Source organism: Schistocerca gregaria, chromosome 11 (assembly GCF_023897955.1).
Source record: "Schistocerca gregaria isolate iqSchGreg1 chromosome 11, iqSchGreg1.2, whole genome shotgun sequence".
Classification (NCBI taxonomy): Eukaryota; Metazoa; Arthropoda; class Insecta; order Orthoptera; family Acrididae; genus Schistocerca; species Schistocerca gregaria.
Genome location: NC_064930.1, coordinates 145,506,069 through 145,533,204, shown reverse-complemented (window position 1 = coordinate 145,533,204; position 27,136 = coordinate 145,506,069).

Here is a 27,136-nt window from a genome sequence, read left to right as displayed (position 1 = left end):
TTTATTTAGAAAGAATGAAAGACTGTGTTCTGATGCACAAACAAGCTGGTCAAAACATACGAAATTTATCAAGTGAAGACACGATGATAGTGTTAATGACACCATTACAAAGTGAATTGCTTAGAAAATTTGGTTTCAATATTGTTTGTGTAGACTCAACACATTGCACTAACGTGTACAAATTATTAATGATAACATTGTTGGTTATAGATAAATTTGGGAGTGGTATTGCAGTGGCATTTTGCATTTATAATAAAGAGAATACAGCCATAATGACACAGTTCTTTACTTGTGTTAGGGAGAAAGCAGGAGTGATCAAATCAACTGTGTTAGTCAGACGACACAAATGTTTCTCGATGTGCTTGGGCAGATGTAATGGGTCTGGCAGAACATAATTTGCTATGTACATGGCATACTGACAGCAGCTGAAGAAGCAACTTGAGGAAAGTGCATGGTGGCCCAAACAAGCAAACGCAAGTTTACAAAGCTCTGCGTATGCTGTTAGAAGAAGCAGATATAGAACAGTTCAGTGAGTTGCTAGAGTTGTTTGAGAGGGAGCTTCAGGAGGATGAAGACACGAGAGAATTTGGAATGTATTTCACAAATCATTACAGATTCAGGCCCCAAGTTGCTGTTGGTACTAATGAAATTAGTAAGAGACAAATGTTTTGAAAGAATTATTAAGCTTTACAAGGGTGGACATACTCATTGAATAGAGCAAATTCAAGAACGGCATACAGAATCCAAAAAGACTGACAGATGCCGAATCACAGCCAGTAGAGATGGCAAACGATTTTATGTGAAATCTCAATCGACAACTGGCATCACATCACACTGTTACTTTAAAAGCACTAGAATGTAGCCTCAGTTGCAGACTTTTGTGTTGCACTTGTAATAATTGCATTCACAGTTTTTCTTGCTGTTGTCTGGACAATGTAATAAATCTGAACATTTGTAAACACATTCATGCTGTATCAATGACATATGACTTACATTTCAGTAAAACAGTCAGAGATAAAGAAACCACTTCTATAGAACAGGTATTTGCTATTTTGTCCTCAATGAAAAAAAAACAAAATGATGAGGCAACTGCTTCATGGGGAACACATTTGAAAGCTAAATTAAAAGTCCTGCTAAACCTTGTCGATGCATTAGATACTGAAACGGAAGAGACAGTGGAAAAAGCAGTTGACCATTTGGTGTCACTTGTAAACTCTCACTCCAAGAAAGAAGGCCCACACTGTGCCAGCAATGAGAAGGTGCAAGTGCAATGAACATCTAACAAACAGAACTTCAGTCCGAAAAGTGTGTTTGGTAAACCAACCCTGGCTGCAAAGTCGAATGTTGCAAGTGCTTTGGTGCAACCTGACAGTGAAGTGTTGAGTGTACATGTTGGCTTTGATCACACATACTCTAAAAATTTAATTTTTACAGTTGTGTGTGCATGTTTGTGTATCATGGTTTACAGGCCAACTGGGGAAACTCGCCACGTAAAACAATGAGTAATGCATCATACTCAGTACCTCGAGGTGATGTGGAAATCTGAGCGTTCTTAATGAAGAAAAGTCACTGTTTGCGTGTTTCTTTTGACTCATCTGTCCTATTGCATGTAGTTAACAAAATGTAACTGAAATATCTACTAAACTATAACATTAATTGGACTATGTACATAGCCATTTCTAGTGGTATTGCTATTTTTCACAGGTAAAGTATGAGTATTCACCAGAATCCTCCAGTACAAATGTTTTCCAAATGACAACTGAATGAAGTCAAAAAGCAAAATTTGCTTGGACAAACTGAAAATTGTTCATTCAGTTCCAGTTATTATTTTTTGTATTAAAACAGTAACCAAGAATTTATTTTGCTGAATTTCTTGGTCTAATTTTTTATATTTATATTTATTTTATTTTATTTTATATTTATATTTATATTATATTTTGAGAATGAAGTATATGCATCTAGAAGTCTTATTTAAAAAGTGTGTACCAAATTCTAATGTCTGTCTGAGGAATTTTCATTTAATGGAGTGTTTTTGCACAATAATTCAGTTAATGTCTGGTAATCACTTAACATGGTAAGTGCTGTGATGCCAACACCAGCGACAGCAGAGCCGTCTGCCATGCCTGCTGGCAACTTTGTGACATTTAAGGGAGAATATACAAAAGTGGGCTGTGCAAGAGGTTCAACCTAGTTTTCTTTGGTTAAAGCAATTAAAATCAAACTTGTGAAGCATGTTAAGAATCACATACTCCTCACCATAATTTAGATGTTTCCATTGAAATGGTTCAGACATGTACATAATATATGGAAATGTTATATTTTCTTGAAACCTTAGAACCAAACCTGTCGGTTGGATTAACATATGAGTAAACCCATCACAATAGCACTATGTTATGCATCAATTAGTTGTAGTTACATGATAAGTAAACATGTACACAAAAAGTTTCGTATAAATTTTATTATGAAGCTTGCAAAAGTTATAGAAAAGATGGACAACAAGATAAACTTGTATAGGCATCATTGTGAAAACATTTTTACTTTAAGAAAGCTGAATAGGATAATAATCTCAAAAGTGCCTTAAATTGCATGACAGATATCACTAATCAGGTATTTTCTGTTGGAGAAATAGTCTGGTTTTTCAGAATTTTTTCATTTGTCCTCGTGAAAAACTTTGTATCAAACAGCTGTTTTTCTATGGTCAAACCATTATTACATGCATGCATGTCGTTTCGGTGACCCAATGGCAGCCATCTTAAGGCTGTGTGCAAACCACCAGATAAACATGTCTACAGAGTTGATCTGCATTGTGCAGCTCCCAGCAGTTTTGTTATTAGATTCTGTGAATGTCTCCTTCAGTTCCATGTGGATGCCTCTGACATAAAATGCTTTCTTGCTGTGTTGTCGACATAGATCAATGGTGACACAAGAAACTTTTTACTGGATTGGGATTTGAACCTGTGTCTCCTGCCATCAAGGCAGTTGCACTGACTACTTTGCTACCCAGACACAGTGCCCATCCCGACTGTGTGGATTACCTCGGCAAGTCTCCCATCCGACCCAAAATTCCAGATGTCACTACTACTGCAGTAGTACCCCACTACAGCTGTCCATCTCACTCACCGTATCCATGAGATATTCCTGCAAATGGCTCTGAGTATATGAGTGCATCTGAACTGAAGAAAGTTCCCCAATGCCAAAGCTAGGCTATGTTTAGATACAATTGTATGCACGGTGACTGTTCATTCGGACGTCTGAAAGAAAGGATACCGTGGATATAATTGTATAAATATAACTAGTTGTCTTATGACTGAGGTGTCCACATCGGTCTGAATAAGTCCGTGGAATCTAGTAAAAAACCTGGTGGCACCTGCACAATGCAAACCAACTACGTGATGTATTTACCCAGTGTTTTACGTATAGCCTTAAGATTAATGGGGTGCTGACACTAGTTGCGTATAGTAAAGGATTTATAAATAGAAAACCAGCTGTTTGGTACAAGGTATTTCACAAGAATTTGAAGCCATCTGAAGTCCTTTATCCCACCTCTGATGGATTAAAAACAAACAAAAAAAAACCATCATTCATTGCCCTAAGAATTTCTCCGAAAATATTACCCATTGCATGGAATGACCAGATGCTGCATTCAGGACAAGAAATTTGGAGACCTATGCAGTACCAATGCCTGATAAGTGCTAGATCAAAATATGACCTCTTCCAACACCTCTTCATTTTCTACCTTGTTTTCATTTTCTTCTTCTTCACCTAACTCTGAATTATGGTCACGGCTTCTATATAATCCGGATGAAGGCCCGACTCGGAGTTGTAGCTGGTTATTTTCTGTAGAAGAGGGCAAAAGGAAGGCAGAAGTCCTAAATTTTGCATTTAAGAACTCGTTCAGACAGGGTGATCACACAGACATTCTTGATTTTGCCCATCACACAGACTGGCATGTGATGGAACTTGAACGTGGCATCAGAGCTCACTCCCCAGAATTTACCTGCTTTAAAAACAACCACATGGATTTACAATTCGGAGTGGAAAGTCTGCAAAGTATGCAAACCTACAGCACTGCAATTTTACAAACATTCAATCTAAACATAAGCCAAATTCCTTGGCATCTGTATGACCAAACCAAACTGGTTATGGGTTAGATAAGCTATGCCTGATGACACGGCAGACATTTGTAAAAGAATGAAATGAAGGAAGTTAACTCAGCTGACGGAAAAAAGAGGCAAATGAAAGTAAAGAATAAGTACAATTGAAGTAAAGATGCACTTAAAAATTGCATAAAGGAAGTAAATTTTGTGAATTAATTGGAATATATTTCAAAACCATGAAGTGTACAAAAACAACTTACTTTCAGTTTATTTAAATATTACTATTTGCCTAAATAAACACTTGCACAATGTTATACATACATTTTCAATAAAAATATTTTGGTTGCCAGCAGCTTTTCAAGAAGTAATGCATCTTCTACAAATTCATCCCACCAAATACAGTAATCAATTGTAAAGTGAAAGAATTAACATGATTATTCTGATAGTTTTCTGTAAAGTGATTGCAATAATGGTGTTAACTCATTCTACAGATATTCTGGAAGTGTTTCTTAGTATTCCAGCGGGTTATATGATTCCTGTTTTATGTGCTTTTAAATTATTCATAATTTAAGTGAACACTCAAAACAGCAAAAACATTTATAATAATTCAACTAAAAATAAATAAAATACATACAAACTGAAACACTAGCAGGGCCATGAAACAAAAAATAAAGATTGAATTTCCAAGTACAATGTACCATCATTTATGTATAGGAAGTAACATTTATTTTTTAAATAAATACAAAAAATAGTGTACAAGGATTAAATAATTATGGGTAAATCACCAGAAAATGTTAAGCAAACAACAGTATATGTATTAGCCACTTTTGATGACTAATTAGTAATGCATTTCAGACATTGCCCATCATCAGAATATCTGTACAGAAACATCACAAATTATGTATGACACATTAAGCCTACTTAGATTCATAGGCAAATAAGTTAACATACCAGAGAAAGAAACTTTGCTTCAGAGTATCATGCCAAGTGTTATCTATCATAACTTTCGAGCTCTCAACTCACAGCATTATGCCACCACATAATTTGCTGTTATAACATACCACTGACTGACTTGGGAGTAGAAGTGCTGAGTTCATTTGTCATATCCCACAATATCTAAAATACAAAGGCAATTTAATGATGATGATAATATAAGGCTTTTTAACTATCTGTTAAGGGCTGAAAATTGGGCAGAGGTCTATAAAGAAAATGATGTAAACTACATATTTAATTCCTTCCATGAAACATTTCTCCACCACTTCAATACTGCATTTCCACTGAAATCCAGGATAATTGAAAACACACACAAACTCATGGGTAACAAAAGGGATAAGGATTTCCAGCCAAAAAAGGCATGACTTAAAAGATCACACGAAACACCATAAAGTCGATGATCAATTTAGGTCATATTGTAAGACCTACTTTGCAATCTACAGAAAAGTAATCCAACAAGCAAAAACATTATACAATGATAAATTTATTAAGGAATCTAACAATAAAATGAAAGGCGTGTTATAAACAAAACATTAAAACTAAACCTAAATGATGAAGTCACATCAGATCCCCAAACAATAGATGGTTTTAATGACTATTTTAGCAAAATAGCTGAAAATGTGATAAAGAAAAACTGCCACAGACCAAATACTCAACACCAAACACTAATAGCAACCATACCAGTACAGGCATCAATGTTTCTTCACAAACTCTCCAATACTGAAGTACTTTCAGCTGTAAAAGAACTAAAGAATAACTACTTCAGTGGCAGTGACAACGTTCCTGATTTAATTGTAAAGAAATGTGGTTAATCCATTGTAGTACCCCTAACCCACATAATAAATGCATCATGCACAAATGGAGTTTTCCATGACCTACTAAAGACTTCTAAAATTACCCCACTTCACAAAAAGGGCCCTAAAAATGATGTAGCCCATTACAGGTCCGTAGCACAACTCATCTCACTCTCAAAAATATTTGAAAAATTATTTTACACCAGATTGGAAGACTTTACTAATAAACTACCCTTATTAACAAAACACCAGCATGGTTTCAGAAAGCAAAAGACAACTACCACAGCTATTTATGAGTATCTCAACAAAACTTTAAAAGGAAAATACTACTGGTATCTTTTTAGATTTACCACACTATTTGCTGATGACACGAGTATGCTAATAACAGGTACTGACACAGAGGACCACAACCAAAAAAATTAAACTGCTTATGTCGTCCCTCAGTAAGTGGTTCAACGAGAATAAACTGATTATAAATGTACAGAAAACAATGTACATCAACTTCAGACTCTCAGCCCAAAAACGAGAAATTCCCTATGTGATTCGAAGTAACCAAGAGCTTATGAGTGTGGACTCTGTCAAGTTTTTTTTTTTTTGGCATATGGCTTGAAGAAAATCTTGAGTGGGAGGCTCACACAAATTATATCTCAAAAAAGCTATCAACTATGTGTTTCATTTTAAGGATACTCAAAAAATCAGTCACAAAATCTGTCCTCATACACGTATATTATGCTTACTTCCACTCTACATTACAGTATGGAATCATATTGGGGGAACTCACTTGGAGGTAGATAAATTTTCAAAATGTAAAAAAAAGGCAATACGCATAATACGTAACCTAGGACATAACGAAGCACGCAGACTAACATTTCAAAACAAATGGTATTATGACACTGCCCTCTGCTTACATTTATAATATCATCTCATTTGTCAAGTCATACCTGTTTAACAATGACTGAACATTAATATTCAATGGAGATAGTCATAACTATGCAACAAGGCAGCAATCTGACCTACATATGATTTAGTCCAGAACTACCTGCTACTGAAAAAGTGTTTTAAATGTTGGGATAAAAATGTATAATAATTTACCAAATGAATTTAAAGCAACTAAGAACCCAAGAGCCTTCACACATCAGTTAAAAAATATCTCTTGGACCATTGCTTTTATGCAGCTGATCATTTTTTTTGAAAGGGGTTAAAATTGTACACAATTTTATGATAGATGTTCAATCAGGTCTGAAAATTATATACTGTGCATGTTGATGAAATATACTGGACTATTTTACTATTACATTTGTATTGGCTGTTTGTATTTTATTATACAACATTTGTATTTACTGTTTTGTTGTTAAAGATAGCTAATTTCCTCATTACAAAATAATGTAAAATCAATTTATTAAAATTACTTACAAATATGTTCTCTTGACCTGTCCAACATCATATGTACAACTCTACAATTTGTATTAACTGTTTTGTTTAAGATAGATAATTTCCTTGCTACAAAATAATGTAAAAATCAATTTGTAAAAATTACTTGTAAATAGCTCTCTTGACCTGTCCAGTATCATATGTACAGCTGTACAGTACTATGATTGCCTGGATCAATAAAAACACAATACAATATTTTGACAGATAATTAACAAAAATCTACTGAAAACCATAAAAACAGCACATTATGCTGAATGATTTTTTATTCCTTTATGAAATCTAATAATGACAATTGAGAGTGGAAAGATCACATTAGAAGAGAAGTACAGTATTAATACAGGCATGCAAGAGACAGACGGAAGGGACAAGGGGGATGTGGTGAGAGGGTTCCAAATTAATCTCCTCTTAAGTAAATGAGAACCAGCAATCTCTGGTATTAATAAACTTAAAATAGGGAATAGAGGCTTACTGTAAATCTAGTAGGTGTTGCGCATACACATAATAAGTTGAAGGTGAAATTTCTTTAAACTGCATAAACAGGTTATTACATTATTCCCGCACTTAGGTAAGAACACACAATATATTCAGTATAATGCTATTTAGCTTTTTTTGTTTCTTTTCATAGTTTAATTCTTAAGTTAGAAATGGTAGGATGGATAGGGTGTGTGTTGGACACAAAAGGAGCTGGCTGCAGTTCACGATCGAAAGAAGTGTATCTGATGTGGTGAGTCTGCCCTGACCTTAGGGTGAGTGGCGGTTGGTAATACATTTGCATCGCCAGAGGCAAAGGGTCAGCATTGAGACAGATTGTTGGGAGAGGGGTGGGGGGGTCGGATAGCACATGGTAAAGTGAGCATTCGTGATCAAGGAAAGGTGTAAGCAGAACACGGATAAAAGGGTCGGTGGAAGGAGCGTTGGGGCATGGAGGTGTAAAAAATAAGAGCAGAAGAGAGGGATATCTTTGTTTGGTTGTACAACTACACTCCAGAAAATACCCTCTATATGTTTTGGTGGCTATCAATGTCAACACTAATAGGTAAATTTGGATATCATCTTACAGCGATTGGTATTGGCAGTCATTAGGTGTAATATGATGCTCTCTGTGATACTAAAGTCTGCCCTATGTTGTTGGAATCAGCTGAAGGCATTTTTCCTTCTACACTTGTCGTGGTGTGTGTGTCAATGTTTTTTATCCTCATGATTATTATTTAATTGTTGTGTGTGTTTGCATATTCAGCAAAGCATGATATTGTTTATAATGTTTGCATTCTTTGCAGTATTAGTTATGCAATATATGTATTGGTTATCTATGCAAATTCCCAGTTGGAAGTGAGTTTAGTTTGCTATTAATCCAGATAGAACACTGCTGTACGAACTGGGATCGTGCCTTATGAGATGTAGTCTGTGGTCTTGTCATAATGCTACGGCATAACCTCTTCTGGTTTTGTATTTATTATGACTCCAAACCATCCCCCACCCCCTTGCCACAACCATTTAGTCACTATTTATCTTACTTATATACTTGACCATAGCTCATCACCTTCCCATTGCTTTTGCACAATCCAACTCCTCCCTCCCCATATTTCTAACTTTGGGTCTCTGTAACTATGGAAGCAGCTGAAATTAGACTGTATGATCACAATAATGTGCATGCTGGCTATGTATTTAACAGTTTATTTATTTGCTATTTTTTAATACAAGAACAGACTACATGTTACACATGAGGCAGTATATAGGAATATAACATAATATTTTCACACAATTTCAAATTAATTAGTATAATTGTAAGGTGTCAGGCAAATCCAACACCTTCCATGAAAACCCTGACATGATAAGCAAATCCAGTAGTATGTCACATAGCTCCGAATAAATCGTGACATTAAATTAACCAAAGTAATACGAGTAACGAGTGAGCAAATGGAATACCACATACTAACACAAGAATACCTAAATGCATGTCGTACCTTCCCACCGAGAGACCGACGCAGTTCCGAAGGGAGAAACGAGAACAGAAGCCGAGAGCAGAACCGTGTTAAGCTAGAAGGCCCTACAATAGGGGAAGGTCTGGACACCTACGGTGCCAGCTAACCAGTAGGGCCACAGAACCCGCACGTTTTAGCGTGAGACTTTTTCGCCTCTCAGGTACGTCAAGGACCACCCCCCAGCCCATGTTAAAAGATAGAGCCCTCCAGAAGAACAGTATAGATCTTAAGATAACGCTAAAAGGATCACACCAGCTGCAGGTTTTAGCGTGAGACTTTTTAGCGTCTCTGTTACATTGCAAATTTTAAAAACATTGCCCCGCCACCAAAAGTGTAACGTTTCTCATTGGATAGACAGAATTTTTGTAGGCGGAGCTTAAGGTTAACATTGAGACCCTGATTGGTCAAATGAAAACACAGCCAGATAGTTTTTATTAAACCAACTTCGGTAAATTGTAGTAAGGAGAAGTTAGAGGAGAGTTGGTTCCGAGACGGCGAGCTGGATGGCTGCTGCGCCGGCCGCTGCCGCCCTGACGCTGCTTAAACACCGACAAGGTAATGAACGCACGCGATGCCGCATTTTTGAGCGCATAAGGCTTCACTCAGAACTGCAGAAGTCTCATCTGTTACACCCCTTTTTTGTGTAATACTAGTGTCGATCGTTAATTAAAACTCATGGTGTTCACATTTGTCACTTGAAGAACAGATCTGAAACGCGATGATTTTTCTTTTATATAGTTATTGAGAAGCTACATCAGTCACTGTAATTTACGACAAGTTAGATAAGTAATTAAAAGATAGTTGAGGGTCACTGTAGACCATTTTGATAGTTTTCTCTTCTGTGAAACTTAAATTAAACATAGATTATAGATGTGATATGGCATAGGTCATCCTTCGATCGGTTGTAAAACTTGGAAACCTATTCAGGGAATATTTGTTCACATTTTTGTTGAACGCAATTGGTTTTTACCATCCTGTATTAAAACATTTCCTTTTATCAATAGTGCAATTTATAAACGATGTTTTGTGAGTAGAATAAATTTTCCAATGGTAAACTTAACTGCTTCTTCGACGTTATTTTACCAGCTAACTAAAAATAGGAAAGCCTTGAACCCTTTCCACTAAATTTAGTTAGTATTAAGATTCTTTTACAGGGAGTGCAGTGGAGCTGACGCTGAGATCATTTAGTATTTGGTTATATCATCGCTAGTCTCACTGAACTCTTCTGAACTCTACATGTCATGTGTGGTCTGGCGTTTCCTTACCAGCTACAGGTCCCAGGTTCAAACTAGTCAATTACCTAAAAAACACACTCAGAGCGTCGTTGCACGATAGTGGTAGGGAGACACGATATAGAACAAACAGACACCACCATGAATGTTTAGATAATTAAGCAATGCATGGAAGCATGCACTTTGGAAAGAAAAATTACAGAGAAAAACTTCATATAGTTACAAGTGATGGCACTGCAAGCTATGCTGGACAGCTTGCAAAAATGTGACCTATGGATGCAGAGAGCGTTGCTTCAGCACACGCTTTCTCCAACATGTAATTCAGCCAGCTGCATTGTGTCCGCTGGCTGTAAGTGTGAACCTCATTAATTTTATGACAGTCAGACTTGGCCCCTGACAGTAGTCATGGAGGCAGTAATCAAAAGCATGGGATTCTATTCAGGTCTGATGTGGAATCCCATGAGAGAACTTTTTATCCATGTGAGTAAGATTATTGTGTGAAAGTGACCGTTTGACATCTTACAGAAACCTCCTCATTGTCTTTGAGTTTTACACTCTCATGTCAATATATCAACCCCCTAAATTTATTTGCTGTTAATAAGAAGTGTGAATTTAGGATTATTTGTGAAATTAAATGCCATAATACTTGCATAGACTGTTTCTCTGCCTGGGATTTTATCCGTGATGGATGTTACTGATCACCATGACTGTTCCTTTATTCTACACCCTGCAGTCTAACATGTTGCTGGGAGGCATCAGACAGAAAACTGGAAACTCCAGATATTAAACAAATGTAATTACTTCTGAAACAGTGATTTACTGCCATATGGAGTTCTGCTCCACCGGCAGCCACTGCCAATGGGTCTGAAGATGACCACATAAGTGATCGAAGCCAGTCACCACAAATAAATTCAAATTGTGATCAAGAATGATTTAAAGTAAATATCCAAAATAAATATAAAGTAAAAGAGTATCTCATTAGCCTCCTCTCGTATAATTAATCATGTTTGGACTCGAGGATGCATGTACTGGATAACAGTAATGCTCATATTAAACAGATATTTAATTTTACAGTTATATGGACATCTGATGGTGCTCGAGACCACAAGCTGAGAGAAACCCACCTGTATTGAACACTGATGGAATTCATTCTGTAGTACCACTTGAATGTTTTGGATCCCCACGAGGTCAGTTTAAGGAAGAAACCCAGCAGTTCAGAAGTGGGCTTCTAGATTTCTTACTGGTAGGCTCAATCAACATGCAAGTATTATGGAGATGCTTCATGAACTCAAGCGAGAAAACCCTGGACAAACATGTTCTTTACATAGAACACTACTGAGAAAATTTGGAGAAATGTCATACAAGGTACCAATCACCACATACCATATTGTAGCTAGTAGACTAGGCACTATGTAATACAGAACACGGAAAAGAACTATGAGTGAATGTCAAATACATTAAAACATATGGTATCACTCTAACACTGAGATTTATTTCAAATGTTTCGTTACACATTTCACTATAACTGATAAACTGTGATTACCAGTGACATACATCTATAACAGTCTCATGATTTCAAGCTGTGAGTATTGTCTAGACCTATTAATAAATCCTCATTCAGCGTTGTTTATCACAATGCCATATGAACATAACCGATTCTGAGAACTAGATAAGGTATAGGAAGATGCAGTTCGTGCATAACATTGATATATAGTTCTTTGTTTACACAACAACGACCAAAATTTAAGCATAATGAGACCTAGATTAGTTGAAGGGTGATAATTTCGTTAGTTGTTGAGTTCGTAAAGTCTGAGTGTGGAATAATTGTTGTGACAGACGGACATGGCATTGCCTAATATTTACGTTTGCGTTATATTTGAAGGTACCGTATTTATCGCAATTCTCGCAATAAAACCTAAAACAAAAATGTAAAAATCACCAAATATAGTAAATGAATAAGCATTCAAAGAATATTTTGATACATATTAACTTTATTTAATTGTTTGCGCTAAAAGTAACGAAGTTCACAGTTCTTATCAACAGGTGCCGCGCAGTCTCGCAGTTATTCCCATGGCCTATACAACGCCTTCCAAATTGTCTACCCTCTCCTTCGTTCCGATGAGTTGATGGGAAAGCGTAGTACGATCTTAGGTCAATAGATGGCGCGAGGCACTGCCTGCATCAGAGGAACGATTATCACAGTAAAACATTACTTATCAGTAACCGGTTATTTCTATCAGTTACGTTGTTTTTTGCCACCTCTAGGCGGGAACAAAGGAGGGAGAGGAAAATGCACTGTGTAACTACATCACATCAAGAGTGGGGTGCCACCTACCATCATAGTTTCCCTATTTATTTATTTAGTCCTTCAAATCCTATATGTATAGAATATATACAAGGATATTGGACATGGTTAGGTATTTACAAGATAAAAATACAGTTTGTATTGCAATGCTAAGCACTAGATAGTCAGGTAATTTAGCACCGATTCTTAAATACAACAAACATCACAGGCAACATACAAAGTAGAATATTAATAATGCATCTTTATTTTTGTTGTTTGGCTTTTATATATTGTCAGACAGTAAAAGCAATGATCAATTAAATATTCCTTTACTTCAGCCTTAAAACTACAGAGTTTACCTATTGATTTAATATGTTTAGGTAGATTACTGAAAATCTTTATCCCAGTATTTAGTGTGCCTTTTTGGTACAATGATGTTCTCACCTGTTTTACATGAACGTCAGATTTTTGCCTTGTATTTTGTGCATGTATATCTTCATTTTTTAATAAGATATCTGCGTGTCTATCAATATATTGTTTGATGAAAACTGATGTTTCGTAGATAAAAATGCAAGGAAGAGGACGAACTGACAGTTTTTTGTATATGGGTCTGCACGATTTCGTATTGTTTACCCCTTCAATAATTCTTAGTATTCTCTTTTGCATCCTGAAAAGTTTAATATTCGTTGTTGTATGGCCCCAGAAGATCATGCCATATTTAATTACAGAATGCACGTAGGAGTTGTATACATTTAACAGGCAGGCTTTGCTGTAACAAGTTTTTAAGATCCGTATCATGTAACAGGTTTTGCTTAGTTTTCTTTGCAAATATTCAAAATGTACCTCCCATTTTGTGTTGTTCTGGAGCCAGAGTCCCAGAAATTTAGAGCTGTTAACACTTTCAAGAGCTCTGTCCATAAGTTCTGTTTCTATGTTTGGGTGGTGTCTTACATTATAGAAGTTCAGTGCTACTGTCTTTTCTTTGTTTATAATTAGCAGCAGTACGCTCATTCTGGTCTATAATGCAATTTACAGTGACTCGGTCAATATATACTAAAATATTTGTGTGTACCGAATGTGATAAATCACCCACCAAAGCTCTCAATTGTGACTGCCGCCGACGTCTTGCAAGGACTGTACGCGCTGCCATCTACCGGCGAAGTGCGAAAATAGATTAGAGGTTAATGAATATGCCACCTGTTGTCCCAAAGGTACTTTACTTCAGTATATGTCAGTCAGATTCACAGGTATGAAAGAGTGTTACATAAATCAAACAAAATTACAACTTTGTATGAAATAAAACCTGTATCAGGTTAAAAAGAGATGATTTTATCAAAGAATTTGGAAAACCCGAGACTGTTCTCACATTGCATACTATCAATGACGTCTTTAAGTAAACTTTTTCAGTACATCACGTGAATCATTATTAATTCATAACACCGCTCTAACCCGAACGTATTGTTTGGGCGAGTCTTCAAATTTTTGGAAGGGGATGTGCGATAGCATGTCTTCCATCATAAGCCGGTTACGTGGAATAAAATTTGAAGGTACATCGTAGAGGCAGCCTTGGCAATGGGAAGTAGACGTATTGAGATCTCTGGAAGATGCATTGCCGTGGCATATGCCGTCAATCATCCTAAAGAGTTCCTGCCGTGAGTGTATTCATTCGCAATTTTTTGTGCCAGAGACTTAGCAATACATTGTTATGTACCGGTACCGATAATTGTTATCCCCTTCGAAAGCGTTGAAAATTTGTTTAAATGAATATTTACCATAAAATGTTCGTAGTAAACCAGATTTTCATGTATCTGGAGCTAAATATTTATAAAGCTTTGGTGAAACAGAACTCTATACTTGCATTTAATGATTCCCATCTGATAATCTTCGTATCCATGTGACAGCCAATAGGGAGTGCAAAATGAGTAGGTATCGGTACAGTCCATCCATATGAATCAGCTATGCATAAAATAGTGTGTATTTAATATAATGTAAATATGATAACAAACTTTGTGCAGATATGGGTCCTTCAGAAGGTTCAGACACTTGACAACAAACCAGTGACCGAACACGATAGTCATTTCAATTTTGATGTTAATAACTGGTTCACGACCTGTGCTTCTTCCACCAAACACCAGTTTTGGCCTCACCTCTCCCATCCACCCATCTTCCTTTACCAAAAACTATAACTGTTTCAATAATCTTTCCATCCTATGTCTCATACAGATTCTTCATGTACCATCTTTTGCTTCATAATACTATAATTAATGATTATCAAATGGTAGTGTGGCTGCTGAAAACATTCAATCTACATTTTTCGTTTGCACCACAATGAGGAATGGAATTCTAGGTCTTCTGGGATGAAAGCGTCGAGATAACACTTGCCAGACAGCTACACAGATTTTGCTGGTGTCCTGACAACAAAACGTTTACCCTAAGGGTAGATGACGCCTTGTTGTGTGCAAAAAAGGACTAAAATTGGTCGCTTTCTCATTATTTTTACACGTGATTTCTCTGACTTATTCAGTTGGATCCGTGTGTCTCTCATCAGCCACCAGTTCTTAATGTTATTGCTGCTTTCATCATCAGAAATATCTTTCCAGTAGCTATTCTCCACCTTTTCACAAACCTTCCCATGTGGTCGACACACACCCTTCCAGCTGCCCTCCATTCTTACCCTGTGCCATTCCTCTGCTAACACTGAGGTGATGTCGTGCCCAACATGCTGTGGTAGCGGTTGGGAGGCTCAGTTATGGTTCTTGGACCGGCCATACAAATCTAGGTTTAGTATGGTTCTCCAGATCTCACCAGTCAGGTGATAAACCTTGTAGCATGTGATAGTCAAGAGCTGCTACAAAATGAGTATCAGTACACTTCAGCCACTTGAATCAGCTACGCACGAAATACTGTGTATTTAATATCATTTAAAGATGATAACAAACGAGATGCAGATATGGTTCCTTCTGAAGTTCACAGCCACTTCTTTTATCCAAAAATCTGATTAACACCTGTCTCTACTGACCATGGTGATCAACAGGTCATACAACACTGCACTTACTTCCATTACAAAAACAATAATATAAATCTGTGACGATATTCTTATAAATTTGGCAGAGGAATACGCTAGTGCAAAGATTTACCCCTAAAGACACCCTCGCCTGGGAGCAAGGCACCACCCCATGCTCCCCCAGCTCTCATCATAAGAGAAATATGGTATAGTGAGGTGTTTTTCTTTCAAGAAAATGATTTAAAAGGTGGCATTACTGAGATTTCTGGCAGGGATGGACTTGGAACTTTTTTTATGGCAACTTAAAAATCGCCAATCGAAAAGTTTCATTCAGCAGCTCTGACATTTTCGTTGGCATACAGAAGTGCAGGGATAGCAAAGTAACAGATTTATACCATACCATTTCTCTTGGGTAATTCCAAACATTTTATCAGCTCATTGAATAAAGAATGGTGTGTTCTTGGTAGAAATCATTTCTCTCTCTCTCTCTCTCTCTCTCTCTCTCTCTCTCTCTCTCTCTCTCTCTCTCTCTCAGACAAACACACACACGCAGAGAGTGTTTGATTTTTTCCATAATTAAATTTTAATCATATCTTCCGTGTTAGCAAAAGCCATTATGTTAAAGAGTGTTTCATACATACACTAAAGAATACAGACAATGTATTGCAATGGGATCTTTTATTGTTGTTATAGATGCAATACTATGTGCTTAGCTTCTGACTGCCGGTGTTAAAAGTACCTCACAAACTGGAATTGAAATCAATGAAATTTGCTCATTATGATTGGCAGCGCCCTAAATTTTGCTGAAACACACTGATACATTGTAGCAGACACAGAGAACATCCGAGAGTGTTAAAAAGTAACAACTCACACTCAACATTTGCAGGCCATGTAATTGCAGAGAATAACTACTCAACAAAAATAGAAAATGATTTACAAGTTCTTGAAATTGTCAATAGCCTACATAGGGAAGTTTCTGAATATAAATAAACGTTTTGAAATTTGCATGCCAGTGAACAAACAAAAGCACAATAAAACAAATAAACAGCACGAAACCTTTCTCCGATCTACTCACACGATCAGCACCTCCCCGTATACACTTAACAGCACCAACAATCCCCTTCCTGTTGCGTGTGGCGGAGTTACCATTGGTCACCTCCGTCATTTTATCTGTTCGACCTGTACCTCTCTTCAGTGATCCCATCGAACACCTGATCTCTAATCTCTTCTTCCCTGGCCTTACCGTCACCTGTGCCGCCATTTATATCCGCCTGAATAGCCCGATCGCGTATCATTTCCTCACCCACGTAGACCGCACCTTCTCCTCTTACGTGATTGCCGCCAACCTCAACATCCACAGCCACACACCCGCCCAGTTAAGGTGGTGGCATCGGTTTATTGCCACCCTCCAAGGTGACCTCCTCCCTGTCCCTCAACATACCCGCCCAGAATACAATACCACTCCTGATGTAGTCCTTGCCTCCCCAAACCTTCTCGGGTGCATTATTGCTGACATCCATGACCCTGTAGGTACCGATCATGTTCCCATCCTGCTCACTGTATCATGAGGACCTCGGCTTCACCCTGCCTATGACCTAGACCTGCCCCCATGACTCGTCCACGATTACTCCCGCGCTGACTGGGATAGCTACTGGGATACAGTAAGTACCCAGGTGGGATGCCATCCTCTCACCTACCAGCACCCAGACGACATCACTCTTAGTGCCTCCTTTCTCCACTGGACTTTGTCAGAGGCCATTGAGGCGCACATCCCCACCAAAGCCATCCACCCTCACTGTCCTACCTTACCACCACAGGCCCTACTCCTCCTCCATGAATCCCGTCGCGTTTACCACTCCTTCCCCCGTACTTGGGACAGGGAGACACTCCTCCGCCACCGGCAACTACCACGCCGTATTATAAACTTGTCCGTGGCCAAAAAAATGCCGGGCCTGGCGACGACATGCACCCGTCTTAATGCTTCACTGCCTATCAACTCCTCCAAGCAGTGGTCAGCCTTCCACTGCCTTACTGGCACGAAACCTTCTCCTACACTATGACCAGCTTTTCCCAGGTGATAACAGTAAGGCCAATCATTTTGCCTCCCACATGTCTGACATCCTTTCCATACATGACAATCCCCGATTTGATTACTCCCTCTTCCTTGACATCCAGGTCTGCACTGACACCTCTCTCTCCCCACTTGCTCCTAGCTTGCAGTGCTTGGGGACCACACTGCTGTCCAATCCTAACACCCCTGTCATCACACAAGACATCGTCACCACACTCTGCACCAAACGCAACACGGCTCCCCGGTCACAATCGTATAACGTACCACCACCTCAAAGAAGCCTCCATCTCCTTCCTTACAGTCCTAGCCGCCTCTATAATGTTACCCTCCCCACTGGTTTCTACCCCAAACTGTGGAAGACTTCCCGGATCTTTATGTTTCCAAAACCTGCTAAACCCCCTTCCAAAAACCTCCTCCAATCGCGCTATCAGCCTCGTCAGTCTTCAGCAAAGTCCTGGCATCACCACCACCTCCACCAGCTCCGTCTCCTTCCCTTGACCCAATGTGGCTTCCGACCTTCCTTATCTGCTGCCGATCTCCTCCTCTACCTGACACTCCTCCTTTCCACTCACCTCAGTTCCCGTCTCTCCGCCATATTTGTGTCCCTTGACCTTGAACGTGCCTACAGCCGGATAGGTTCAAATGGTTCAAATGGCTCTGAGCACTGTGGGACTTAACTGCTGAGGTCATCAGTCCTCTAGAACTTAGAACTACTTAAACCTAACTAACCTAAGGACATCACACACATCCATGCCCGAGGCAGGATTCGAACCTGCGAAGCCGGATAGGCATTCCGCCCTTACGCCCTCCAGACTTACGCCCTCCAGACTTACGCCCTCCCCGTCAAATATGTTTGCCTGACAGCCTCCTTTCTCTCTCGCCGCCCCTCCTACGTTATCATCAACAACTCCAACTCTTACACCTTCTACCCCTCAGCAGGCGTGCCCCAAGGCTCCGTCCCTTCCCCTCTCCTCTCCCTCTTATACACGGCGGACATGCTGCAGCCCCACCACCTGCCCACCTCCTGCAATATGCCGATGACACCACCTTCCTTCCCTTGCCCCCTCCCTCCAACGTTTCCAGCGCCTCCTCCAGTCCCACCTCGACCTGTTCACAGCATGGTGCAACCAATGGCTCCTTAAGATAAATCCTTCCAAGGCCGAGGCAATCATTGTAGGCCATACTAGCGCCTCCTTCCTTAACTGATTTTGACAGTCTGTGGTAGGGTGTATAGATACAGCTGTTTGTCCTAGTGTTGTAACAATGTATATTTACCCTGCATTTTACTTAGGTAAGTTCTTTTTTGTGTAGATTAAAACATAATAAATATAGAGGTTTATTACTGTCATGATGTTTTGTTGAGTAAACAAAGGTTTACAATGAGCCTTGTATGGTGAGCCTGTAATTATCCTTATAGCTTTCTTTTGCAGCAATAGTATATTATGCAGACAAGTGGAGTTTCCCCATAAAATAATACCATAGGATATGATGCTTTGGAAAAATGAGTAGTAAGATACTCTAACATAATTTTTAGGTACACAGTTCATTAATTGCCTTAACTAATAGATTACCCTAGACAATTTACCACTAATATACTTAATACATTCTAGAACTTTTGAAAAAACTGGGACTATGGATATTGGCCTGTAACTTGAGACAAAATTTTCATCTCCTTTTTATGTACTGTAACTAACCTAGACAGTTTAAGCTCATCAGGGAAAAAAACCCTCCAGTATACACTTGTTTATACAATATGCTAGGGGGTACACTATACAGTCAATTACTTTCTTCAGCATGTTACAAGACAGGTCATATATGTCTACACTGTCTGATGATTTTTACTGCTTCGCTATTCTTAACACAAAACCAGGCGAGATCTCAGAAAAACTGAAAGTATTTGTGTTGATGAGCTAGCAACATTTTTGACAGTAACTGTGATGAGCTGATTTCAGGTTTAATTAAAGCACTTCCCACTTCCTCAACTGATTTAATAAAAAAGTCATTAAATTCCTGGGAAGAGATACTAATTTTGTCACTTCTTTTGTCTCTGATGACACTATTTATTAGTGTCCATGTAGCTTTGCACGTACCAGTGTATTTCTCAATACTTCTGAGATTGTGTGCTTGTTTGGCTTCCATAATTTCATTTTTGTTCTCATTCCTACATCTAACATAGGCTAATTTAGCATGGTTGGTTTTCAGATTTACATAAATATTGTACAACAACATAACTTGATTTTTCATAGTAGACAGCTGTTTTGTATACCATGTATTTTGTCTATTTGGAACTTTTGCTTTTTCGACTCTGTCAGGTACTTTGCATTTCTTTATTGGAATGAAGTCATTAAACTGTCCCAAAATGCTTTAAGAAACCTATCAAATAGTACCTTTGCTGGCAGATAATTGCTTAGAGTATAAAGTGTGTCATCATAACACAGGCCAAACCAACCCCTGTTAGAAAGGGACGTACGAAACCTGTCAAATTTCTCACCTGTGACTGGTCTAGTGACCACAACTTCTGGGACACGCTTATTTATGTTGTTCTTATCAAGAGGGAACCTACTTGTATCATTTAAAGATACTGAATCATGATCAGAATATGGAAATACTGTCACAAAACATGATTCTTCTATTGTTTTAAAATTTACAAAGATATTGTCAAGACATGCATGTTCTCTTGTAGGCTTGTTACTGACTGAATGTAAATTGCACTGTCTTAGTAGGTTTTGGAGTTCAGTGACAGTACATTATTGTGTTGTAACATTGAATTCAGCATTCAAATCTCCACCAATGACAATATCATAATGTATCCATCTAGTATCTGTACGTACGTGTAACAGCAGGTCCAGTTTTTTCTAAAAATACATTGGTTATACCCTTAGGTGACCTGTACAGGGAAATTACAACTAACTTAAAACTGTCTGTTACTATATCAGCAGCTTCAAAGTTTTGTTCATCACACAGAAAATCTAGATCTAATTTATTGACTGTGCCGCTAAGTGACTTGTTAGCATAGATTGCCACACAACCTCTTAAATGCAATTTTCTGCAGTAGCTACTGGCTAGATTATAATTATCAAATTTAATAAATGTAAGTTCACTCTCACTAGCCCAGTGTTCACTTAAACAAAAGATATCAAACTTATTTTCTAATCCAAAGTCACTGACAATAAATTCTTTATCCCTTACTCCTTCAATGTTAAGATAGCAGATTATAAAATCAAACCTGTCTTTCTTTACAGATGCACTATTTTGCTGAGAGGCCATTAAATCTCTGGCACTATTTATCTCATGGGCTTCTTCCCCTTGCTGCATTCTACAAAATAATCATTTAGATGTAATGGAAGTTCAGTTATCCGTTTGCCCGCTACACTTGATACTGCTTCTACTTTTGGAGGTCTCTTCTCTTCTTCTTGTTTATGACATGATCTAAGTGGCTGGGTTCCCACTGTAGATAGTTCAAATGTTGCTGAAGAATGGACAACTGGATCGCCTGTTGGCACACTTGTTGCTGGAGATGCTGCCACCTTTGCTGTTTCTATTATCTTAGTTCCTGAATGGGGTGTTCTACCTGTTGTAACTGTAGTTACAGCTTCTTCTCTCCCAACACATTCTTTTGTAATCAGTGATACCTGATGTTGTGTTACTGCTACAACTGCAGTACCAGTACATGGTAGGGAAGATACTTTGCAGGTGTCTCTTACCAGTGGTAGTGGAATAGGATCACTTTTCTTACATTTGGAGAAACACTATCCACTAACATTTTGATCTTTTGAATGATCAGCGATTTGCCACATTTATTTAAATGCATTCCATGTGTTGTGAAGTGCTGTCTTTCAAGGTCGTCAATACTGAGGAAAAAAACATTTGCAGTGGTCGTGCAGATCTTTTTATACACCGTGTTTGCTTTTTGGATTTCTCTGTTCACACAAGAGGATTCAGTAAGGTCATGTCTGTGTGGTATGCCGACAACAAGAACTTTTTGATCCTCTGTTGTACATAGCACATCTCTTAGCACTCTGTTTGCTACTGTTAGTTCATTCTCATACACATCGTTTGCCCCGTCCAATATTACAATGCATTCACTTTGTGTCACGTAATTATTGTTTATATAGTCTTTCAAAACTTCTTTTAGGCATTGTCCAGGTTTCACAACACTTGTAATGTTTACTGAGAAGATGAGCTAAAAACGAATTCACACAGTATGCACGAATTATGTAAGTTAGCTCTTGACTGTCCAAGGAGCAGGACGTCTATGGAGGAGAAATATGTAGATGAAGAATGTTGATGAGTGCTTAAGTTGTAGGCAATGTAACACAGCAAAATATCTGTGCTGTAAGGATATTTTTTCCCTTAACATATTCATAACATCATAAAGGTTGCAAATAACAACAGATGAGAATTTAAAACCCACTTTCATTGAAGGTTGTGGGCAGTGTAGAAGACATTGTATATCTTAATACTACTAAATACATGTTGTTCCCATTTACTGTGTACTTTGTAAAATACAGTTTACTTGACAATTAACAGGCACTGGAATTGCATTGTCCTGACACTTCAAGCAGAAAATTTGCAACAGGTTTATTGAATTTATCTTTCATTTTGAGTGTAAGCAGTGGGTGATCTACAACTTCTGCGTACGAAAGATATTCCAACTGCAGACTACCTTCAGTGAAACCTCATCATACGTTAGCAACTGTATTAATCCGTAATTGAAATATCACTTGTGGGGAAAGTCACTCAAAAATGAATGCTATTGTATTCCTTCTCAGGTCACATGATTTATTTCTGCCAGCAGCTGAGAGGCACCATTGTGTTCATTGTCCTGTTCCTCGCTCTTCTGGAAAATGTAATGCACACAAAGAGGATTACTGTTGTGCATTACCTGGTTGTGTAACACTGCGGTATGTTAAGAGAGAACATTTATTTGCATCAGTGCATATCTCTTTTGAAAGGTTCGATCCCTATCATTTCCAGCTTCTCCATCCTTCTATCATAATGAACTGAAAATTTAAAATGTCAACAGTGGTGGTGCATTGGAAAATGAAATTTTATGCATCTTTACTGAAAACATGGACACATGGTATTGTTATTTATGGGCAATTAATTGCCATAATGTATGTAATATGTTTGCTGACAGATAAGATTCACAAACACATACAAAATTGTAATTCACTGTTCCCAGCCCACTTACATATACGTACACTGCTGATGGCTCAGTACTTAATTGCTAACCTGCCATTGTCTTTACATTAACGGACTCCTTGATAATTTCTACAATATTGACATGCGATACACTTTATAATGTTTACTTAGAGGTGCACCCTTGCCATTGAAATAGCCTATTCTCTTGTGTCCAGTTGTCGTTTTTGCTTTAAAGTCTGAAAATTTATGTATTCAGCCTATGGCAGCCACTCTCAACTTTAAGGTTTTGAATCAGTTGCAAGAGTATGAGACGGTAATTACTAATACAAAAGAAAATAAAAGGAGATCAAAAGGATATGAAGAGAAGTGAAGCTAATTCTGGAAATAAGGTAGTAACTTTTGCCTTCATTTAGTTTGAGTAATTAAGATCTTTTGTAATAAAATTGTTACTGAAGTAGAATATCATATTTTGGCAAATAAGACCGCAGAATATAATAGCAATTATTGTTTGATCTAAAAGTGCTCAGCGAAACAAATCTTATTACGCTATTCAGTTATTGGGAAATGGAGATCGGTAATTGTACTTTGTAAAAACATATTAGACAAGAATTACTGACAGTGGTTTTAATTATTGCTATATTATAACACAGGAATAATTCAGAAGCCATTTCAATCAGTCTATAGGCAGTATGATGCAAGCAAGGTCTGTGCCCAAAATTATTAAATGATGTACCACCAATGATTTAGTAAATGATGCAGGTCAAAAATGTCCAAGAGTTTATTCGGTGTCTATTTTTAGTGACCGGCTGTGGACTTGTAGTAAGAAATGAGTTAATCTTCCAATATTGCCTTCTGCTAGCTGTCACAATAGGATCAGACTGTAAACAGTGTTATTTCCAAATTATACTCGCTGTCCTTTTCATAGGACTACCTACTTGGAAGGGCAGTGTAGCTAGCAACTGTGTTAATGATTTTCTTGTACACGAAAACTTTTGGGAAAGCTCTACGTTAGATTACTGCTCCGGAACAGTCATCACTGTTACAGGACATTACTCATGTGTAGTACATGGCTTACCCTTTATCAGTGCTTAAATTAAAGTGAATGAGACTCGACCTTGGCACATGCAGCAGGTTGTTTGATAATGAAGTGCAGTTGGTGTTTTTAGCTGTAAACCTGTTGTGGACAACATCATTTGAAATTGCCTATATTTGATAATCACTTTCAGCCAGATTTGACGGATGCACAGCTACCAAAGGCATATTATCACAGGTGAAAAGGGTAATGTTACAGCTGGAAAACAAATGACATGGGAGAAAATGGGCAGTATGTTTTGTCCCAAATAATTACGTCGTTCCTTTAATAAGGTCAGCGGTACAACAAACCATTCAAATTTGACTACAGTTCATATTGGTTATGATTAGCTGAATTAACTGAGTGATTTCTTTCAATTAATGTATTAGATGTCTACTTGCACACACGTTTTATAATAATGAAGTTCAGTACTTTGCATACTGGCAGGCATTTCAAGATCTCTAATGGTAATATTGGCATCAAGCTGTGGGAAAATGACATGCAGAGTGAGGAAACTGCATTAAACTTCATTTGAAAGTGAACAATGACTATTGCTGAGAGGTCAAGGAACTTTGAAGAAACCTATTCTGATATTCCACATAAAAATATTCATTCACACAATTTCATATTTTATTATTAAAAAAAATGTTCAGTGACTAAGAGGTTCGATTTATGTTAGACAATTGATAACTGCAGCTAATATGCTCTGTGGCCTTACAATGACTCAAGTAACATCTTTGGATTATGATTTTGTAATAACAAAATGATGGATCCCTCCTGAATTGATAACAAATGTGCAAGAAAACAATAGCTGAAAATTTGCTGTAACAAATACAATAATAAACTGTCCCTTTGGAAACCTTAGGTGGCAAATATGGATTGGGTTATTAGTTCAACAAAGAGATAGTTGCTCAGATCTATCAGTACTATTATATAAAGCCAAACCATTCTTTAACATTGTTACCAAAAAAGGTTATTGAAGTATTTACTTTGAATTTTCTCACACCCGTAGATCTAGCTTCTGCATGTTCGTGCATCACAGTGTAATGGCACCACTGGCAAATCGTACAGCTACCACAGCTCAGATAAGAGAGCTGGTGAGCCCAGACACGTCGACACGAATGCTTCCGAACCTGTCATTATCAGTGGGAGTAGCGACACATACAGCCCTAGCCCGCCTTCCACTCACTCCACAGCATGAACGTACATGACTCAGCTGCTCTCATCAAAGGATCACTTGGCAGATGGACGGCACAGTGTGGTCTTCAGTGATTAAAGCAGATTCTGCATGCACACAAGTGATATTGTGTGCGCGTATGACGTAGTCCTGGTGAGCTCAGGCTTGTAGAATGCATTCATCATACACACACTGGATAGACCCCAGGCCTTACGGTTTGCTGTTTCTGGAGGGGAAGCTAACCATCACTCGGCATGTGCAGAATGTTGTTAGACCCATTCTTGTGTCAGTCTTGGAACAGGAAGGTGGTGTGTTGTACTAACAGGATAATGCTTGCTCACACACTGCCTGTAAAACTCCATGTGCTCTGCAAGATGTGCAGCAACTGCCCTGGCCAGCATGGCCTCCAGAGATGTCTGCAAGCGACCACGTGTGGTGTACGATGGGAGAAGAAGTGACATGTGGCTCATCGACCGACAACTTTTACACAACTATGTGAACAGGTCGAGCACGCCTGGGGTGACATATCCTGTCTGTATGATCGACTGGATGGAGGCTACACCATGTACCAATGTGGGTGTTTCAGTGTGGGTCAATACCTGATACCTCGGAACAGTTTCTGCTGTCAATCTGTAATCATCTCGTGTACTCCATATGCAAAGGTGCTGCACTAAGCCTTGAGTGAAATAGAAACATGTAAAGGGATGTGTTAATTTTTTCTGGCAGTGCATTAACCCCTCCATTATCATTTTTCTCGTACTGCCTGATGCAGAGTATTCATAAATGTGAACACAATTCATTTTATTTATTTCTAGGTATTCAAATTTCTTGGAGATAGGGCGATGCTCTTACATTTTGGCATGAACCACATACCTTTATCCTTGTTTGGCAGGCTGTTAAAAATTCTTGCAATTTGCCCCTAATTTTGTAGTGCATAATTACTGGGAAACTCCTTTCATTCTTTTACTCTCTGTTTTACTTTAACAACATACTATTACATAACACATTTTCATCTAGGCAGATCACAAGATTTCAAATAACATTTCACCACATAAAAATTATTGCAATCATTTTGATGTCTGATATTTCTACACACCGTATTCTACTTTACTGCTATTGTGTACAACATTGTCAGTTCTTTGCTATTTCTTCACCTCTCTTCTGCATGCAACTTTCTCGTAAACCCTTAGCATCCCGGTCAAGGTGCCTTCTACAACATGTTGCTCCTCATGTGCATCTATAAATTCATTGCTAAACTGTTGTAAATATGTTGTCAACCTTATCACAAAGCTCATCTAAAGCTTGTCAGACTCACTCATGACCTTATGGTCTAAACACTACAGCCTTATGCTCCTACAATTAGTACTCAAAATAAAGAAGACTATGGCCATAGTTTTCCAGATACTTTATACACAAAACTTTGGAAATAAATAATGTCATTGACATGGCTTCTCATACTAATTTCGAATAGGAGTGAACTAGCATTATTAGTAGAGTAAGATGCATTTGTGTTATCCAGGATAATCGTTCAGAATATAGAGTTTTGTTTATTACGTATGGAGATTTATTAGGGGACAAGTCCTGTTTTGTGTTTATCTATTATCTGCACAAGGTATTCTGCCTGGTCTCCATGCCAATGATTTGACAATTCTTTTTCTTCTTCACACTGTCACAGCCAATATTGTGAATATCTGTTTTTGAGGACCAATGCATCAATGTCCATAAACTTACTATGGTCTCTGATCTATAGGAGTCTTGTACTAAATGGATGGATAATATGGAATAGTAAACAAAACGTATTACTGGGTCAGCAGAAAACATAAAATTTCTAATAATTTTGAAGTTTGTAACATT